General features: G+C 39.3%; 1 protein-coding gene across 6 annotated transcripts in view; it reads left to right on the forward strand.

Moving 5' to 3' along the window:
- sema5ba (sema domain, seven thrombospondin repeats (type 1 and type 1-like), transmembrane domain (TM) and short cytoplasmic domain, (semaphorin) 5Ba) overlaps nt 1-17740 on the forward strand; it is a 112889-nt gene that overhangs the window by 23439 nt on the left and 71710 nt on the right. For 5 of the 6 annotated variants that reach the window (XM_017469501.3, XM_017469504.3, XM_017469502.3 and 2 more), the window contains exon 2: nt 1451-1529. The gene's annotated coding sequence lies outside the window, so the exon portion shown is untranslated. Of the gene's footprint in view, nt 1-1450; nt 1534-17740 lie in introns of all 6 variants that reach the window. The other variant, XM_017469500.3, reaches the window with a different exon arrangement.

The raw sequence follows: 17740 nt of genomic DNA on the forward strand, positions 1-17740 counted from the left end.
TCACTGACTGTGGAAACTTCACACTGGACTTCAAGCAACTTGGATTCTGTGCCTCTCCACTCTTCCTCTCGACTCTGGGACCTTGATTTCCAAATGAAATCCAAAATTTACTTTCATCTTCTCCATGATTGTGGTTGTGTACTGAACCAAACTGAGAGATTAAAGGCTCAGGAAACCTTTACATGTGTTTTGTGTTAATTAGCTGATTAGAGTTCTTCTCAGGTTGACATTTCTGTATTATAAATTCTTTATTCTAATATTTTGAGAGATTGGATTTTTGATTTCCATGAGCCGTAAGCCATAATCATCAAGATTAAAACAAAAAAAGGCTTGAAATATATCACTTTATGTGTACTGAATCTAGAATATGTGTACTGAATCTAGAATAATTTGAGATGCATGAATTCGATTTGTGGGGTGTTTATTTGTATGCCTTTTCAAAATAACCCTTTTCTAGATCATTCCAGCTTAATGGTTGAGGCACCCAAGTTTTGGAGTTATAAAATCTCTGAAATTCCTAAGATATAACTTAAAGACAGGAATTGAATTAGCATGTCTTGGTGAATGATTTAAGCAAATAAACAAATACATCTTGACAATTTACAACAATTTATTAATGTATACATATTCATAAATGTCATACACTAAAAACTGACATTAATAATGTTATGATTGATTGCACTAAGTTCTTATATTTTGTCAGCCAAAAACAATATTTAGACTGAAGCATTGCAGTTTACAAATGTTGGGAATTACGAAACAGCATTATGTTTCTTCTACAAACCAGTCCCCTCATTGCTGAAGTAGTTTTATTTCCACAAAAAACTTTATTTAGAGAAGAAGGGGGGGGGGACATTGATCTAGACATGGGATCAACCACTTCTTTTAGGCTTCTGTTTGAACCCTTATATAATAGCACTTCATAAAAGCCAACTCTTATCTCATTTTATTTAATTGTTTAACTCAATGCGAAAATGGTGCTTTTCCCCCAAAAAGTGAAAAAAGTGAATAGGCTAATTAAACAGGTCACACAGCAACAATCAGGAACAATAAATGTGGTTGTCATAGAAACAAAGATCTACGCTTTTGAATTTTCTGGCCATTTATATTTGGCACAATGTCCTCTGTTCAGGTTTTTCATCATATTATGCCCATTGTTTTCCTCTTGTGTGAAATGCCATTAGAAAGGATACACACACTGTCAGTCAAGTGCACTTAAACTAATGCTTACTTTGAGTGATTCTTTATGAGAGGAGGCGCCCTGGTCCTGTTGTTTAATGACTAGCCACTGTCCCTCCTTCAGTACCTTCTCTTCATCACTTCACAAGTCTCCCTCTTTTCTCCATCGCGAAAGAAATGTTTTTGAGAGTAAAGCAGCTCAACCCCTGTGATTTGCCACTCCACCATTTAATGGACCCATGCATGAACTTTCTTGTGTTTCTTGTCCCAGGGGTTACGAAAGGATTACCTGCTGTTTCTGCCACAACCCTGCACCTCAAGAATGATGTCCTCGTGATGTCCTTGTGGAAGTAGGTCTCTGTTCATTTAACTTATTATTACCTCAATATACTTTAGTGGTGTAATGTAATGAATGTATCTGTGTCTGTTTTGTGCTAAAAATATCTGTATCTATATCTGAATTTGGATTTTAACCTGAAGTGGGAGTATTTATTGACTGATTGATTGATTGATTGATTGATTGGTTGATTTATAGCGCTAACAGTTCCTCAACTGTAGTTACATCAATCGAGTTCATAAATGGTCTTCACTAATGATGGACATGATATTTCTGAATTTAGTTGGTTCTGTTTAACTAAATTCAGTGGGGGAAATAAGTATTGAACGCGTCAACATTTTTTTCAGTAAATATATTTTGAATGAGGCTATTCACATGAAATTTTCACCAGACATCAGTATTAACTCAAGAAATCTGCAAATATAAAGAATTCACAACATTAAAGTCCATAAATAAAGCAGAATGACACAGGGGAAAAAAGCACTGAACATGCTAAGAAAAAGCAGTTCTCCAAGGCAAGGAACCAGCTGAAATTCATAAGTAATTATACATTCAATCTGTGCAAATTAATATCAGCTGGGTTAGTACATTGATGATCTATAAAAAGGATTTTTGTTACCAAGGTGTCAGACAAGAAACATCTCATGATGGGTAAAAGCCAAGAGTTCTCCCAAGACCTTCGCAACCTTATTGTTGCGAAACATATTGATTGAATCGGAAACAGACGTATTTGAAAACTTCTGAATCGTCCAGTAAGCACCACTAGTGGAAGCAACATCACTCTGTCATCAACCAACCATGCACGGGAGCTCCTCGCAAGGTTTGTGACCAGGGAGTCAGGAGAATTGTCAGAAGAGTAGCCCAAGAGCCAAGGACCACTCTGAAAGAACTCCAGAAACGCTTGGAGGCAGCAGGTGCCATCGTCACTGAGAAAACAATAGGCAACGCACTGCACTGCTCACGTTTACCCCGTAAGACCCCATTACTAAAGAAAAGGCATGTCGAAGCTGGTTTAAAGTTTGCTACAACTCATTTGGACAAGCCTATGAAATACTGGGAGAGTGTAGTCTGGTCAGATCAGAGCAAAATGTAACTTTTTGGCTGTTATACTACACACCATGTTTGGAGAAGAAATGGCACTGCACATCACCCTAAAAACACTACACCAACAGTGAAGTTTGGACGTGGAAGCATCATGGTGTGTGGCTGTTTTTCATCACATGGTACTGGCAGACTTCACATAAATGAAGGAACGATGAATGGAGCCCTTTACTGGGAGATTCTTGAGAAGAATCTGCTGCCATCCACCAGGATGATGAAGATGAGACGTGGGTGGACCTTCCAGCAGGACAACGATCCAAAGCATACAGCAAAGGAAACTCTCAATTGGTTTCAGAGGAAAAAAAAATGAAGGTGTTAGAATGGCCCAGTCAATCACCTGACTTGAATCCAATTGAGCAAGATTTAAAGACAATATGTTTAGAAGAACAGGGCAAAAATCACACCTGGACACTGCGACCCTTTAATTTCTTCATACAGGAAGCGTCTTGAAGCTGTCATTACAAACAAAGCTTCTCCTCTAAGTATTAAATACATTTCAGTTAGCGTTCAGTACTTTTTTTCCTGCATCATTCCACTTTATTACTTCATTTATGGACTTTGATGTTGTGAATTCTCTATTTCCAGATTTCTTAAGTTGAAAATTACATGTGAATAGCCTCATTGTAAATATATTTACTGAAAAAAAAGTTGACTCGTCCAATACTTATTTCCCCCACTGTATGAGCAAACTAGTAGCCTAATATAAATGCACAGGCAGTTACTAAAGATGATGTTAACGCATTGTGTAGCGCAACACTTTGATGTTAATGAAAGTAAAACCTTCAGCTCACACAATTTTTTGTTGCACCCTTGGGATCCCAGTCCTGATGCACACATCTAGTTTCCACCAGATGCACTGTAAACCTTTCTGACGAGCTTAAAGAAAAAGTGCCTCCTTTTATTTTCCTTTTTTTTTTTTTGGATATATTTAGAACACCTTGTTGCATTTCTTACGTGCTTGCCCTACAACCTCTGCAGTCCAGTCTCTCAGTGTAGCTTTATTACCTTCTGCACTTTTGCAGTTAGGCTTTTAAAGTTATCAAGCTTTCATAGTGAGGAGCCAAAAAGGAAAAGAGGTACAGGGTGATCTGCTCAATGAGAGGCTGCAAGAAAATATTCTTAGTTCTGGCACCCTCTAGTCTTCTCACCTTTAAATCTCTTTTTCCTTTCTGGTCTGTGTCTCTATCCCTGTAGAAAGTCAGGCTTTGTGAAATCCCTCTATTCTGAGTTTGGCCACATTGTCATCACAGTGGCACAAATCCTATTTTGCACCTGAGTGTGATACTGAGATGCATTTTTGTTCCCAGAAATTTCTGAGTCACTTATTTGGCCCCTTCTTCAGGTACATACCCAATACATGCGAGTTTCACTTGTCAGTGGCTTTTTTGCATTGCACTTCACTGTGCATGTATATATCGCTGCTTGCACCTCTTCTGCACCCACACATCTCTCGGGCACAGAAATGCCAGTAATAGCTACAGAAACAGCAAAAGCAAACCACAAAAATGCAGCCTGTGCTACCTTTTTTACTTTAGTGATGGAGGATCTTGCATATATGACAGTTTTTGCTATATGACACATGGATCATGCATGTGACAGTGTTGATGTGGAAAATTTGTGTACAATAGATATGTATCACTAAAAAATGTGTTTAGTGTTGCACTTAAAGTTAAAAAAAAAAAAAAAAGAATTCATTAAGTAATAATGCTCAATATGAATGTAGACAAAGTGAACATTTTCCAAAGGAGTATTTCACTAGGAAGAAAGTTAATGGTGAAATACAGCCTGGATCGTCAACCCCACGCCAACATTCACTACCATTCCCCCTTACACACACGACACACACACACACACACACACACACACACACACACACACACACACACACACAAAGCGAGCTATTTTTGAGAGCTGTGGGAGTCAGTCCAACATGCTGCTATTTTTAATTGGTTGTTTGTTGGCTTATCAAAGCTTGACCAATGATGTGTAACGCTCCAACAAAGCTATGCTGTTTTTCCTTTCCTAAAATGTCAAGCATGCATACTTATATATGAAATTTCACTGTGATCTAATATCTAGAACTGCAGTTGGTTCCCACCAGAAGGCAGGTTTTAGTGGGGCAGTATACTCCGAGGCACATGAATCATCTGGGGACGTGAGATAACAAATGACCGAGTACCTGGAATTCCAGCACTCACTCTAAATTTTTGTGTATACTGTGACAGACAGGCCAGGCCTCTAACCTCATTGGCGTATGGTCTCCCTGAACCCTTCCCCTCATCATATTCTATTAGAGCTTCTCCCAAAACCTAATCTGTGACCTAAATGTTTCCCAAATGACATCAGCATTGTCTCAGAGAAGAAGAAGCTGCCTTCTGTTTGTTTTTCTGGTGTCCTGTTCCCTGTGTAATAGGGCCAAGATGCTGCTATGTTGTTTTCTTCTTACCATCCTGTTGTTTGCAGATATTAGACTCGGGATAACAATGAGCCGGAAGAAAACAAACCCTTTTAAAATATGAATAGAGTGAGACCTAGAATGGGACTCCTCCTCTATAAGGCTGATCTAAGTCTCCATTTCCCCCCCAGCCAAATTAAAGGCATTCCATTATCCCTGGCAAATTATCACGCGGCCTTTATGGTCTGGCCATGGCACATTAGTGTGCCTTAAGATGTGGCCTAGCTGTGCCCATTCAGCCAACAAAGAGAGGGTCCGCTGGCAGATCTTTGGCCGGTCACACAGAGGAGCTATTCACACCAGGCTATACGAAGGGAGCAGTACGGCAAAAAAGGCTGCCACAGTCGAGCCAAGACACATTCTCAGCCTAGTTTTGGTGCATGAACAAACATATCTCTTTAGAAGAAATGTCATCATACAGCTTTCCAACAAACTGTGGTTCAGTGGTGAAATTTAACAGATGCAGTAGTACAGATTATGTTTAAACTTCCCTGCATGGGTTATATTATTAAGTATACATTGTGGCTGAACCATATCACAATGTGATCTGTGGTCCAATTTTATCTGGGTACAAGGTGCCCCCTAAGAGCACAAGAGCTATTATGTTTATCTTTTCTTTTTGTGCAAAGCATGCTTATACATTGTAATTAATCAACCTCATTTGTGTAATGGCCCGTTTTACAGTGTAATCACACCAATCTTTCTGTGTTGGGCTCCGATTAATAGTAATGATACAATGCACATGTCTACAGCTTCTCAAATTTGACTTTTAATTTAACTCCATAAACCAATTCAATATAAATATTAGGTGGAAGTGTAAATTATTTTTGCTCTTGAATGTTGCTGCAACAAATCACGCTCGAGAGGTTTGTTAGGTTCCATGTGCAGAGGAATTTTGTTTACAAATCTAATACACGGGCCAGTAATCAAAATGGTACAGCAGACAAGGGTCAAAACGAAATTGGGCATGAAATATCAAAGCCAGAGTATGATCCAAAGGGTAGTCTGGCACCAAAGCAAAGGACAAAAGGCAAAGGGTCTAAATACCATGGAGATAAACAAGGCTTAGAACTTACACAAGGAGAATATTGGTAATATTTCACAGAGTAGTAAAACTTGCGAGATTATATACTGTGAATTAATTATAAATATATCCTATGAAATAATTATTTCACAGTATTGCAAGGTCAAGCTAGATTTATGATTATAAATGATGTATTTAGAGTAAGGCACCTTTAATGAGTCTTTCTACAGTCTAATGAGTCTAATTCTAATGAGCTGAACTTTGTGGTCAATGCGAAAATCTGGAGTAACGTGCTCCGACGTTCAGTTCGATTAAATTCCGTTTGATTTGTATAGCACTTTTAACAATAGACAACGGCTCAAAGCAGCTATAGAGAAATCTGATGCCGAATTCGATCCCTAATGAGGAAGTCAGAGATGACTGTGGCAAGGAAAAAAACTCTGTTACGAACTGAGGAAGAAACCCTGAGAAGAAGGGAACCCTGAGGCTCGAAAGGGAACTCGTCCTCTTCTGCGTGACAATGGATAGTGAGGATTATAAATGCTTACGTTCTACACGTGTAGAATAGTTCAAGCAAACAATACTGTATTGAAAGGGTGTTTGATATGAGCTGATTGTGAATAGGAGTCCTGGGATGAGCATTGGACATTCTAATTACATCAACAGCATCAAAACTGAAGAAAAAAGGATCAATCTGTCGTATTCTGAACTCGCTGTAGTTTACTCGAAGAGACAGCAGGGCAGTCAGTCTGCAATCTAGAGGTTATATAAGCATGGTTCAGTTTCTCAGCATCAAATAGAGTTGGCATGTGTGTTTTGGCTGTTCTTCTCAAATGCTCATATTTGTAAACCAGTGTACATCACTGTAGGTTTTTATTTTACAAAATAACCATCAAGCGCTACGGCAAAATCAGCCATCATTCTGAGGACAGACATGGTACACAGCAGTCCTGTTTCATCAAATTTATGAGATGGCAAATTACATGCCCAAGCGATATTTAAAATAAGCCCTAAAACAGAACAGTGTGTTACACTATATTCCACTTTTTTTTCCGAAATTTTATGAAGTCTCATTTTTTGAGGGAGTTTTACTAGTCCAGAAATGAAATGTATATTTTAATAGGATGTCCTACGTCTCATCACAAATATAGGGATGGGGTCATTAAACTGTCTAAGGACTACTGGTCTCTTTATTATTATCAATATGATTTGCTAAGAAGCAGTGGCTAACTCTGTATTTATTTGCCTTTAAAAACTGACTTGCTGTCTGTGGTTAATTAAGTCAGCTGATGGTCCATGGACTGGGAGAGGCAAGAAAAACCTAAATCTGCTTTTAAATTCCTTATCGCCCCTCTCTCCTGTCTCTCTCTCTCTCTCTCTCTCTCTCTCTCTCTCTCTCTCTCTCTCTCTCTCTCTCTCTCTCTGTCCGTGTCTCTGTCTTACCTCTCAGTGTATCAGCATGCGGGCTGTGACATACCCGCCTCTCAGCGCTCTCCTTCCTGCTCTCTCTATTAATTGAGTTTGCTTATTACTTTGTTCGCAGTATTAAACGCTGAATAAACTCTGCACATTATTACTGTAAGCACTCTTGTGAAATTGGTACAGGGACCACAGCGATGATTTTGTTGTTTAATTTTTTTAAAATGAACAAATTCCTTCGGGGACACAATATTTATGAACATGTTTGTGTAGGTGTCCATGCAGCCTTTGGTAGGCAGAGAGAGATTGTGAAATGCTTCCTGAGATTTATGAGAGGGAGGTGTTGAGGAAGGACTCGGGCTGGAGGCAGGGCGAAGTGATTTGGAGCTGTGGGGGTGTGTTGCAGAGACGAGATCCTCAGCAGATTTGGCCGGTGATTCAGCATGTAAAGGTCAGGGGAGATTATTCCTCAATGTGACTAGAATAAGGTTTTCACCATAAGTGTTCTGAAAATACTGACATACATGTGTACTCAGAGTGGACTTTTTTCTTTTTTTTTTCTTCCTTTTTTTTTTTTTTTTTTTAAGCCTTTTATCAATAAAGAAATGGTTCACGGTGGCTCAGTGGTTAGCACGTTTGCCTCTCACCTCCGGGGTTGGGGGCTCGTATCCCGCCTCCACTCTGTGTGCCTGGATTTGCTTCTTCTCCCCATGCTTCGGGGGTTTCCTCCCCCAGTCCAAAGACATGCATTGTAGGCTGATTGGCATTCCCATATTGTCCGTAGTGTGTGTGAATGGGTATGTGAATGTGTGGTGTCCCCCGCCTTGTACCCAGAGTTTCCTGGCATAGGCTCCAGGCCCCCCCATGACCCTGTGTAGGATAAGCGGTATGGAAAATCGTTGGACGGATGCATGGAAATGATTCACACATTTTATCTGTAAAATCCTCAGGAAGATATTTAGTGTGTGTGTGTGTGTGTGTGTGTGTGTGTGTGTGTGTGTGTGTGTGTGTGTATATATATATAATATAGGAACTGCACACCAAAACTAACCATCAATTAGCTCTAATCCTGTGTTGCTGTTTATACTTTCAAGAAGGATTAGAGGAACCAGACAGTCCTTTACCTAATTATCGCAGGGCATTCCTGAACACCGTACATCTGGGTTTGGAGAGTGGCCAGATCTGGGCTCGGTCTCTTATAAAGAAAATTAGGGAGCAGCAAGAGGCAACTAAATGAAGCTGCCACAAATGATCTCCGAACTCTTCATTTGAATAAGGTGGTAAAATGAGCATTTTATTTATTGAATTTTCATCCTCATTGGTTGTCCATTCTGTTTCCTCTCAAATGCTCATCTGTGACACTGAAGACTAGTCGCTGATTTCATTTGTTATCTCATCAAAGCTATTTATCAGCGCAAACTCGTTTGCTTCCGTGTGGACATCCATTTAGTGAACAAAACATCATTAGCAAAGTGACCAAAGAGGACTGAAAGGAAAAAATGTCATCTTTTTTTAATTCGCTGGTGATTTTGTGTTTTTCAACCTATTCAGCCTGAGGCTCCAGGTAGTAAAGGATGTGGCTGCCCCTGTGAAGTGAACCTCATAAATAGTCAAGAAAGAAATCGTGAAAGATTCACACAGGAAGTAGGATCTGTGCGCAGGCCCCTTCTCTGTTCGTCAAGGAGGCATGCATAAGCATGTCAAGATCTTTGAAAAAAAAGATCTTAAGGTACTGAATATAATGCTTGTAGGTAACTTAAAAGACTGAAATACTATTTTTTTTTCTTTTCCCAGCTGCACTACATTATTTTGATTAGAGGTAGTAAAGACTAAGATCACTGAAAGCAAATGCATACAGTACAACACAGTAGACCGTGCACTGACAGTTTTACCTTTGTTTTTCTTCATTTTCTACTAAATACTGAATGTTGTTGTTATTCTAGTCAAAAAAAAAAAAAAAAATCTTTAGCTCATAAGGTCAGAGTCTTCAGCTGGCAGATTTATGCATTTAAACCTCAAAAGACCGGCATGACAGACAATCAGGGGATTAAACCTTAATTTGGACAGCTGTTAGCGGTTCACCTTCCTCTCTTTAGTCACAGACTTTTCCCTTTATGAGCATTTGCTCATTATGATAGCCTGTTAAAGTGAAATACATTTTATTGCAGTACACTTTTATGTGTGAAATATATTTCTTCTCATTTCTAGTATATTTAAAATTCTATTTGTTGTCTGTTGTAAAAAGAGATACATAAAGTTAAGGAATGTGTGCATTTACGCTGGACAAAATATCCCGTGTGTGTGTGTGTGTGTGTGTGTGTGTGTGTGTGTGTGTGTGTGTGTGTGTGTGTGTGTGTATACACACTAGCTCTAGAATTCCTGAGCTGCAAGTTGGTGCCCATATTTCAGGTTCTGAGTGTAAGACACATTTGTTAAGTTGATGTCTCCACCGTATTCATCATTTTCTGATCAGATTCCATCAAACCCCTGACGATCGACCGTAATCATCCTTCTCATGGACGACGATAATAAATTGGCTGTCAAATGTGTGTTTTAGAAGACATGAAAATGGGCAGCTGCTTAAATTAGTTGGCCCTGTGTTGTTCACAATAAAAACTATCAGCACAACTCTGTGGTTTACCGCAGGCCTATGTGGTTTCCTTTGACAATCGCATAAATATTGTCCCTATATCTTCTGTGTTATTGCTCACGTTTTTCTGGGCCTTTTTAATTTGACTGGCCCAACTCCAGACATCCAACAACAATGCGCCTGTTGTGATTTAATAGCCTCATAAAAATCTGCATGTACAAAGCAACTGTGATGAAGCTATATACGCTGCTTCAGGGAAACTTGAATCTTGGTATACTTTTGGCCTGAACCATGTAAAATCCTGACCCTGTTTGCAGAGTCGCTGATCTCTGTGCCCCCTGTGCACAGAAAGCCCGACAGCTCTGCGGCTAAACGCTGCACAGGGATTGATTCAAGGGGTTATGGGCCAACCTCGATTTTCTGGAGAAGTATACAGTACAGCAAATCCTTATCTACATTGACTGGGGCTCAAAGTGATGATAACCAGAGCAGAATTTATGAAGGACATTGGAATACTTGAGTATCCTTATCTGTTGGTTGTAAATCATGAAATTTGCTGGAATGTACAGGGTCAGGTCTGGTTCAGTTGTTTTAATCAGATCCTTTAATCTAGCCGTCATGCACGTGCCTCAAGAACTCAGTGAAGTGTTACGGATAAAGGGACCTTGAGAACATTGAGGTCATTTAAGTAGTTGGAATTCGTGTGGCAGATTATTCGTTAATGTGCAGAGTATTGTTAATTTGAGAGAAAACCTCTGCAGTAATCCGACGTGATCTATGAGAGTAGTAAAAGCAGTTAGATTTGCACTAAATGTGTGCTAGTGGTATCACCAGAGCTGACACTTAGCTTGTTTATAAAAGAAGAAACGAAGTTTCAGCCATCTTCTGAATAGTTGCCAAGATATAGAACATAGTTAAATTCTTGGATAATATACCACCCTGTTTTTGTGTTTGTGAGTACACAAACAGGCGAGGCGAGGGTGTGCGGTGCATACGAGTGTGCTTGTGTGCATGTGTACTGAGCTTAGGGACACAGATCAATGAACTGGTTCATTGTAGTAAGAGTGAGAGAGAGATCGAGATCGTGTTTAGGCTTCTGATGAGAGAAAAGAAAGCAAAGAACACATTGTGAAAGGGAGGATGTGCTCATAGAGCCTTGCGTCTTCCTTCTAAAGAACAGAGGGGTGGGATGAGAGGAGGTGGCGGAGGATGATAACCAGCAGCCATGCCTGCTTGGCCACCAGCTCTGAAAAGGAACGGAATCTCAGGAGAAATAAAATGTAAGGAACCAAGCCTCCTGTGTCCCCATCAGAGACTCCTACACAGCAAAACGGCACCTAAGCCACAAGCCGTATTTTACACAAACAAATAAACTCAACAACAACAAAAAAAAACACTAATTAGTCCCGGAGCTCAGTTTAAGCATTGTTGCAACTTTTGCCAATAGTATACAGTTCCCTGTTTATAATAAAGCATGTAGTATTTAGAAAGTAAGCTGACTGATGTCAAAGCTTCACATTGTACTTATAAATCACATTGGTACCCCATACTACAGGTGTACCAAAATGGCACAATTAAAGCTGTGCTTCCTTTCCATATCATGTCTTTTTTTTTTTTCCACCTCCATTATTGCTTTCTTTGTACATTTAATTGCTAACTCTGAAAGTGATTGTGCTACTGATGAATTAATTACATTGTAAAGTACGTGTTTAAGGAGTGCAGAGGCTGTCCTATCTGCTCCTTTCATGTCCACAGGTGAGGTGTTTTTTTTTTGTTTTTTTTTTAAGTTCTGTTTCACATCTCCTGCCAACACAGTTCTGCTGAGTGATGAATGCGCTCAAGCTAGATTCAATAAGCACGTCTTGCAGGCTGGCCATGGTACTCATCTCTTAGCCTGCTGGTGCTTACTGATCAATGTGCCCTGACAAACACACAGCACAACAGCCAAATACCTGCTCATCTTACACGACAGGGAAAACGCAGACATCCACTTTCAGAGTACTGATTTCCATCAGCAGTTGTCATACTGGACAAGCCAGGGACAAACAAAATCAATTTACATGCCATTGCTAAATTAAAATAGATATCACTAAAATAGATGCTTTCAGGAAAATGTCTCTGTGACTCTCCTGGTTTTTGTAATCATCAACTAAAATTTCAGCATGGTTCAGCGGTATTAATGAAACAGCAGACCTCTTTGCCTGTCAATTATTTAACACATGCCCAGGCAGCCCGTACAAGGGGAAGCTATAAATGAACAGAAAGTGAAGCCCTAGCTTGTTGGAGATAAGCTTTCAGCTATGGCGCGGTTATCGACATGCCTCATAAAAGCAGTAGAAGAGAAAGTGGACGTTAAACAAAAAGTTTGGTTTGCACTGTTTCCCACTTCAGTTACACTGTAAAACAGTCAAAAAATCAGTGTAGTGAAAAGGAAGGTGGCCAGAAAGTAAGGTTTGAGTGAACGTCAGTGTGGCTTTACAGCACTGGAGAGTGTGATCAAGTGTGATCTCTGTGACTTTGATCGTGGCAGGGATTTTGGTGCCAGATGGGCTGGTTTGAGTATTTCAGAAACTGCTGATCTCATGGGAATTTCACACATAACAGTCTCTAGAGTTTACACAGAATGGTGTCGGGGGAAAATATCCTTTGTGTGGTGGTTCTGCAGGCTGAAGCACCTGATGAGAGATATCAAAAGAGACTAGTCTGACTAGACTAGTCTACAGGAAGTCTATTGTAACTCAAATTGTGGTGAGCAGAAAAGTATCTTAGAATGCACAACACATCAAACCTTGAGGTGGATGGGCTACAAGAGGAGAAGACCACAACAGGTTCCACTTCTGTCAACCAAGAACAAGAATCTGAGGTTATCATGTGCTCAGACTCACCCAAACTTGGCTGATTGAATATCTGTTTAAATGAGCAACTGTACAGATGTTCCTATTAAAATGGACGGCGATTGTTGCATTTTGCTGTCTTGTAGAAGTAGTATGTGTAAAGTTGCCTATTTCTATGAATGTTTTATGAGGAAGCTTATATTACAGGGACAAATCACAATATTTCTTCTTATTTTTCTATTTGTACTTCATATATTTTTTTAGACATTTTTATATTCTATTCCTATTTAATGTGTATTTTCTTATCTGTTTTGTGTAATTGAGCTGCTGTAATGAGGGAATTTCCCCAGTGTGGGATCAATAAAGTTTATCTTATCTTTTCTTAATACTAATTACTAGTTTCTTACTAGTTAAATAGCTACTTATCCAGCACTCATTGAGATTTAATCATATTGAGATTTCTGGAAATAAATTTGTGTAAAAGAAACTATATTATTTAGGTAGACAGAAATGCTTCTAGTATTTTGATCTAAAAAAGAAATAATAAATATTGTAATAAATAAACATTCTATAGTAACTAGGTAGGAAAATTGAAATCCAGGTCAAAATCAGTTAAAAGAGCAAGGGGTGGATTAAAAACAACCCATGCTCAATAAAAATTTGAGGAAGGATACCTGAAATGAGCAGGACCCAAGAATTCACTTTGGGTTTTGTAGCGTTTAGCCTACTCTCATTGACTTAATTTTATCTTGAAAATGTATGGAAATCAGTGCATGTGAAAGTGACTGTACTGTGTGGATAGATGGAGCAGGAGCCATTATTTGTATTGCCTACCAGGAGGAAGGAATATTAAGGAAGGAAGGGAATTAAGAAAATGTACTTTTATAGTACATCTCGTTTTGAAACTCTGCACGGTGCTAGTAGTTCCATCAAACAGCATGTCATCAGTTTATAGGTATTCAGAGTGCTGAAAGTTTCCCAGAGATAGCTGGATGGAAACATTTTATTTAGTCAGTAAAGGAAAGTGGAATTTTGGTGTGGCACCAGATGAGGTTTTAGATTTACATTATTTTGTCTTTACAACATAGTTTTTCTGATTGTATCACAACCTATTCCTAGTCTGGCAGATTGTCGGCACCCAGGCATTCACAGCTAATCTTTGTCTAAGATGTACACAGCAGAAGAGATCTTGAATCTGATAGTGTGGCCACGTACATTTGCAGTCAAAATTATTCCACACCCATTGCAAATCAGGTTTATTGAAAAATTTACAGACTTTCAGCTGTTTGCAATGAATAAATCAAACAAAAGCTATTGAAATAGTTCAACACAATGAATGCTTCAAGTGTTTCCCCCAAAATTCAGCTGAAACGGCAACTTATAATGATTTCTCCAGTCTCAAAATTATTCAACCCCCTGAACAGAATCTCTCTCAACAGCACAAATATGCAAAACAGGTGTTGTCTCAAGCACACCTGTTGGAATTAATCAAGGGTTCATTAGTTGCACCAGGTGTGCTTGAGCTGGAACACATAAAATACCTGAACTGGCTAGGGGTAGAAATGCATGAAATAACTGGACGGGGCAGAAAAAGGAAGCCATCAACGTCTGCAACCAGATTTCTGAGAAGGCAGGTTGTGAAAAACCCTCGAGGGACTGAAAAAGACCTGCAGCAAGACTTGGTGGCAACAGGCACTGAGGTTTCAGTGAGTGCAGTAAGGCGTGCACTAAACACAGAAGGTTTCCATGTCAGAACTCCAAGACGTACACCACTACTGACCCAAAAGCACAAGAAAAGTCGACTCAAAGTCATATAAATAAGCCAAAGAAGTTTTGGGATTCTGTTCTGTGAAACAAACCTGGAACTTTTCAGCACAATGGATCAGCGGTATGTCTGGAGGAAGAAGAATGAAGAAAGAACACTCTGTCCACAGTCAAGCATGGTGGTGGCTCGGTGATGCTCTGGAGCTTCTTTGCATCCTCTGGCACAGGAAACCTGCAGTTTCAAAAGGATGCTCTACTAAGTACTAAAGATACTTACCATGAAATGGTTGAATAATTTTGAGAATGGAAAAGTCATTAAGTTGCATTTTCAGTTGAATTTGGGGAAATCACTCGAAGCATTCATTGTGTTGAACTATTTCAATTGCTTTTGTTTGATTTATTCATTGCAAACAGCTGAAAGTCTGTCAATTTTGACAATAAACCCGATTTGCAATTGGGGTTGAATAATTTTCATCGCAACTGTACACCATTTGCTAATTAGAGCTGATTGAGCTCTTCCCTGCTCTAGGTCTCTGTGGCAAGTGACCGTTTATGATCACATTAAATATAGAGCACACAGTTCTTAAGGGGCTTGAACATAATGTATTTTAAGCTAAAAAATAGTCTGAAAATCAGAGAATAATCAGCAAATTCATATTCAGATTTTATTGGTCACACACAATGTGTATGTGATTGTGTGCCCTGCCATGGATTGGCACCCTGTCCAGGGTGTACCCCGCCTTGTGCCCGATGCTTCCTGGGATAGGCTCCAGGTTTCCCCGTGACCCTGAAGGAAGGATAAGCAGTATAGAAGATGGATGGCTGGATGGTCGCACACATAAACGTACACAGTTTGACGTGCAGTGGAATGCTTTTATTTTACTGTCCACGACATAAAAATAGAATTTACATAAACCAGTATTTACCTGTGTACAAGTAGAAAAAAGGAAAACTGATTTAAAAAAAATGATATAAAGGATAGATGGCAGCAACAGTATGGACTATATTTTGAATAAAGTGCTGATATGTGCAGTTGTATTTGTATGTGCATGCAGTAGACTAATCATCATTTTTATATAATATATTTGAAGGTTTCCCAGCAAATTTCTGGATGCAGCAATTTTTCAGACAAGAAAGAAACTGCTTCTTCTTGAAACCGCTTTTAATATTGTTTAAAAAAATATATTATAGTCTTGTGAAAGCTAATGTATCATAGTGCTATGATGAAAGACCTTACCTTTAAATCACAGCAATGATACAGTCTTTTCATAATGCAGTGATGAAATGCCTTTAAATGTCAGTGACTTATAGGACACACCCAGACTAGTGTTGCTAAAATTTGTATGCAGTGGATACTCCTGGCGTAATTCCAGCAAGTACGTACTGCTAGAGCCTTAAACTTTTAATGTGACCTGACTATAACCTGAGAACATTTTATCCAAGCCAAAGCCTACCCACAGCACCACGTTTTGAATCTGAGCCACACTGAAGCCCAATACAGTTCTGTCCAAAGACAGGCCAGAAGATTCTGTACCTCATGTGTATCCATTTTCTCACATTTTATAATGTGTACCAGTGGAACAAAAAACAAGTGATTCTTGCATGCTGGGTTTAAAAAAAAAAAACAATAATTAAGGTAGAAAGGAAAACTGAAGCAGGGTGAAGATGCACACGAAAATCAATACAGGGTGCAAGGGGGGGACAACTAGGCTATCACATATCCTAATGTAAAAGTTAAATTTGACTCAAGTCCAATAAATACTTGACAAATGATGCCCAAAACCAACAGGACCTGGGTTTTCACATTGAGTTCATTTAGGTTCCGTCAGCCATCTCAGCCATACGCAATGCCGCCTTGAGTATCATTAAGGCCTGGTCCACACTACCACGGGTAAATTTAAAAACACATCTTTTCTGATCTGTTTTGTATTTCCATCTACACTACACATGTGTGCTGTGTGTGACCCATGACCTTTGTATGACATCATCCATATTTTTTGTTTTGTTTTGATGTTGCAGTCACATGGAACACAAATATATAGAGTTAACGGCACCGAAGAAATCCTACGACTCCTTTGTCTGTACAGATAACGAAGTTACGGTGCTTTAAAACACAGCGAATGAATACAGGAACATCAAATTTTAAAAAATCAATCAAAATGGCAATGATATATCGGCGTGGTTGAAAGGGTGTTTTTTCCTTATTTGCACTTAAACACAAGCTACATTTTAGATTCATCCACATTGGAGAGCAGATTTGAAGAGCTGTGTTTTCAGTGGTTGAATATACTATTTACTGAGGATGGCAAGACCAAACTGACAAGAAGAGAGGTGGGGTTTTTTTTTCATCATTTTGCATTTTATTGTGTAAACTTCAGGAAACAGACTGGAAATGGAATTTTCTAATTTATCTGTGTAAGTGTGGACAAGGCCTCGGATTCCCTGGCAGTCCATTTGACTGATGATCAGTGTCCATTGATTTTTTATAATTTTTTAAAAGTTGTTAATCTACTTAAATGCAAAGCACAAATCCATGAGCCTGTTTATAGTCAGTGAATTTTATGGAGCGATGAGGAGGATTTGATAGAGAATTTTCACACGCGCGTCTCCAGGTACGCAAGCCAGCGGCTGCAAAATAAAAATCCTCCTGAGAGCCTGGAACGGAATAAAAGTCCATCCATCCATTGTCAGTTAGCCTTCGGAGAATCGCACACATACTGTCTTATTAAAGACCGAGGACGTGCATAGTTAAGTGTGCAAACATTATTGCGAATGTGTGTTTTCCACCTCTTCAGAGTGAGAGATTCAGCAGATAGACTGAGGCATTCCAGAGAGGCTTGGCCATTAGATCCAGACTGCAGCATGTCTTTATAGCATTTTGTCACATCTATTAGCCTGTAGGTCACTCTCTCTTGTGGTGACCCTGAAGAGAAAGCAGATTTTGTATTCATGTATGCAGTTTGGAGCCTCAGGCTACTTAGCCTAAAATTCCAAGAGTGCAACCCTTAAATTCCTGCAGAGACTTGAGCTCACTGGT

This window comes from Ictalurus punctatus, chromosome 6 (genome assembly GCF_001660625.3).
Source record: "Ictalurus punctatus breed USDA103 chromosome 6, Coco_2.0, whole genome shotgun sequence".
NCBI classification, from domain to species: domain Eukaryota; kingdom Metazoa; phylum Chordata; class Actinopteri; order Siluriformes; family Ictaluridae; genus Ictalurus; species Ictalurus punctatus.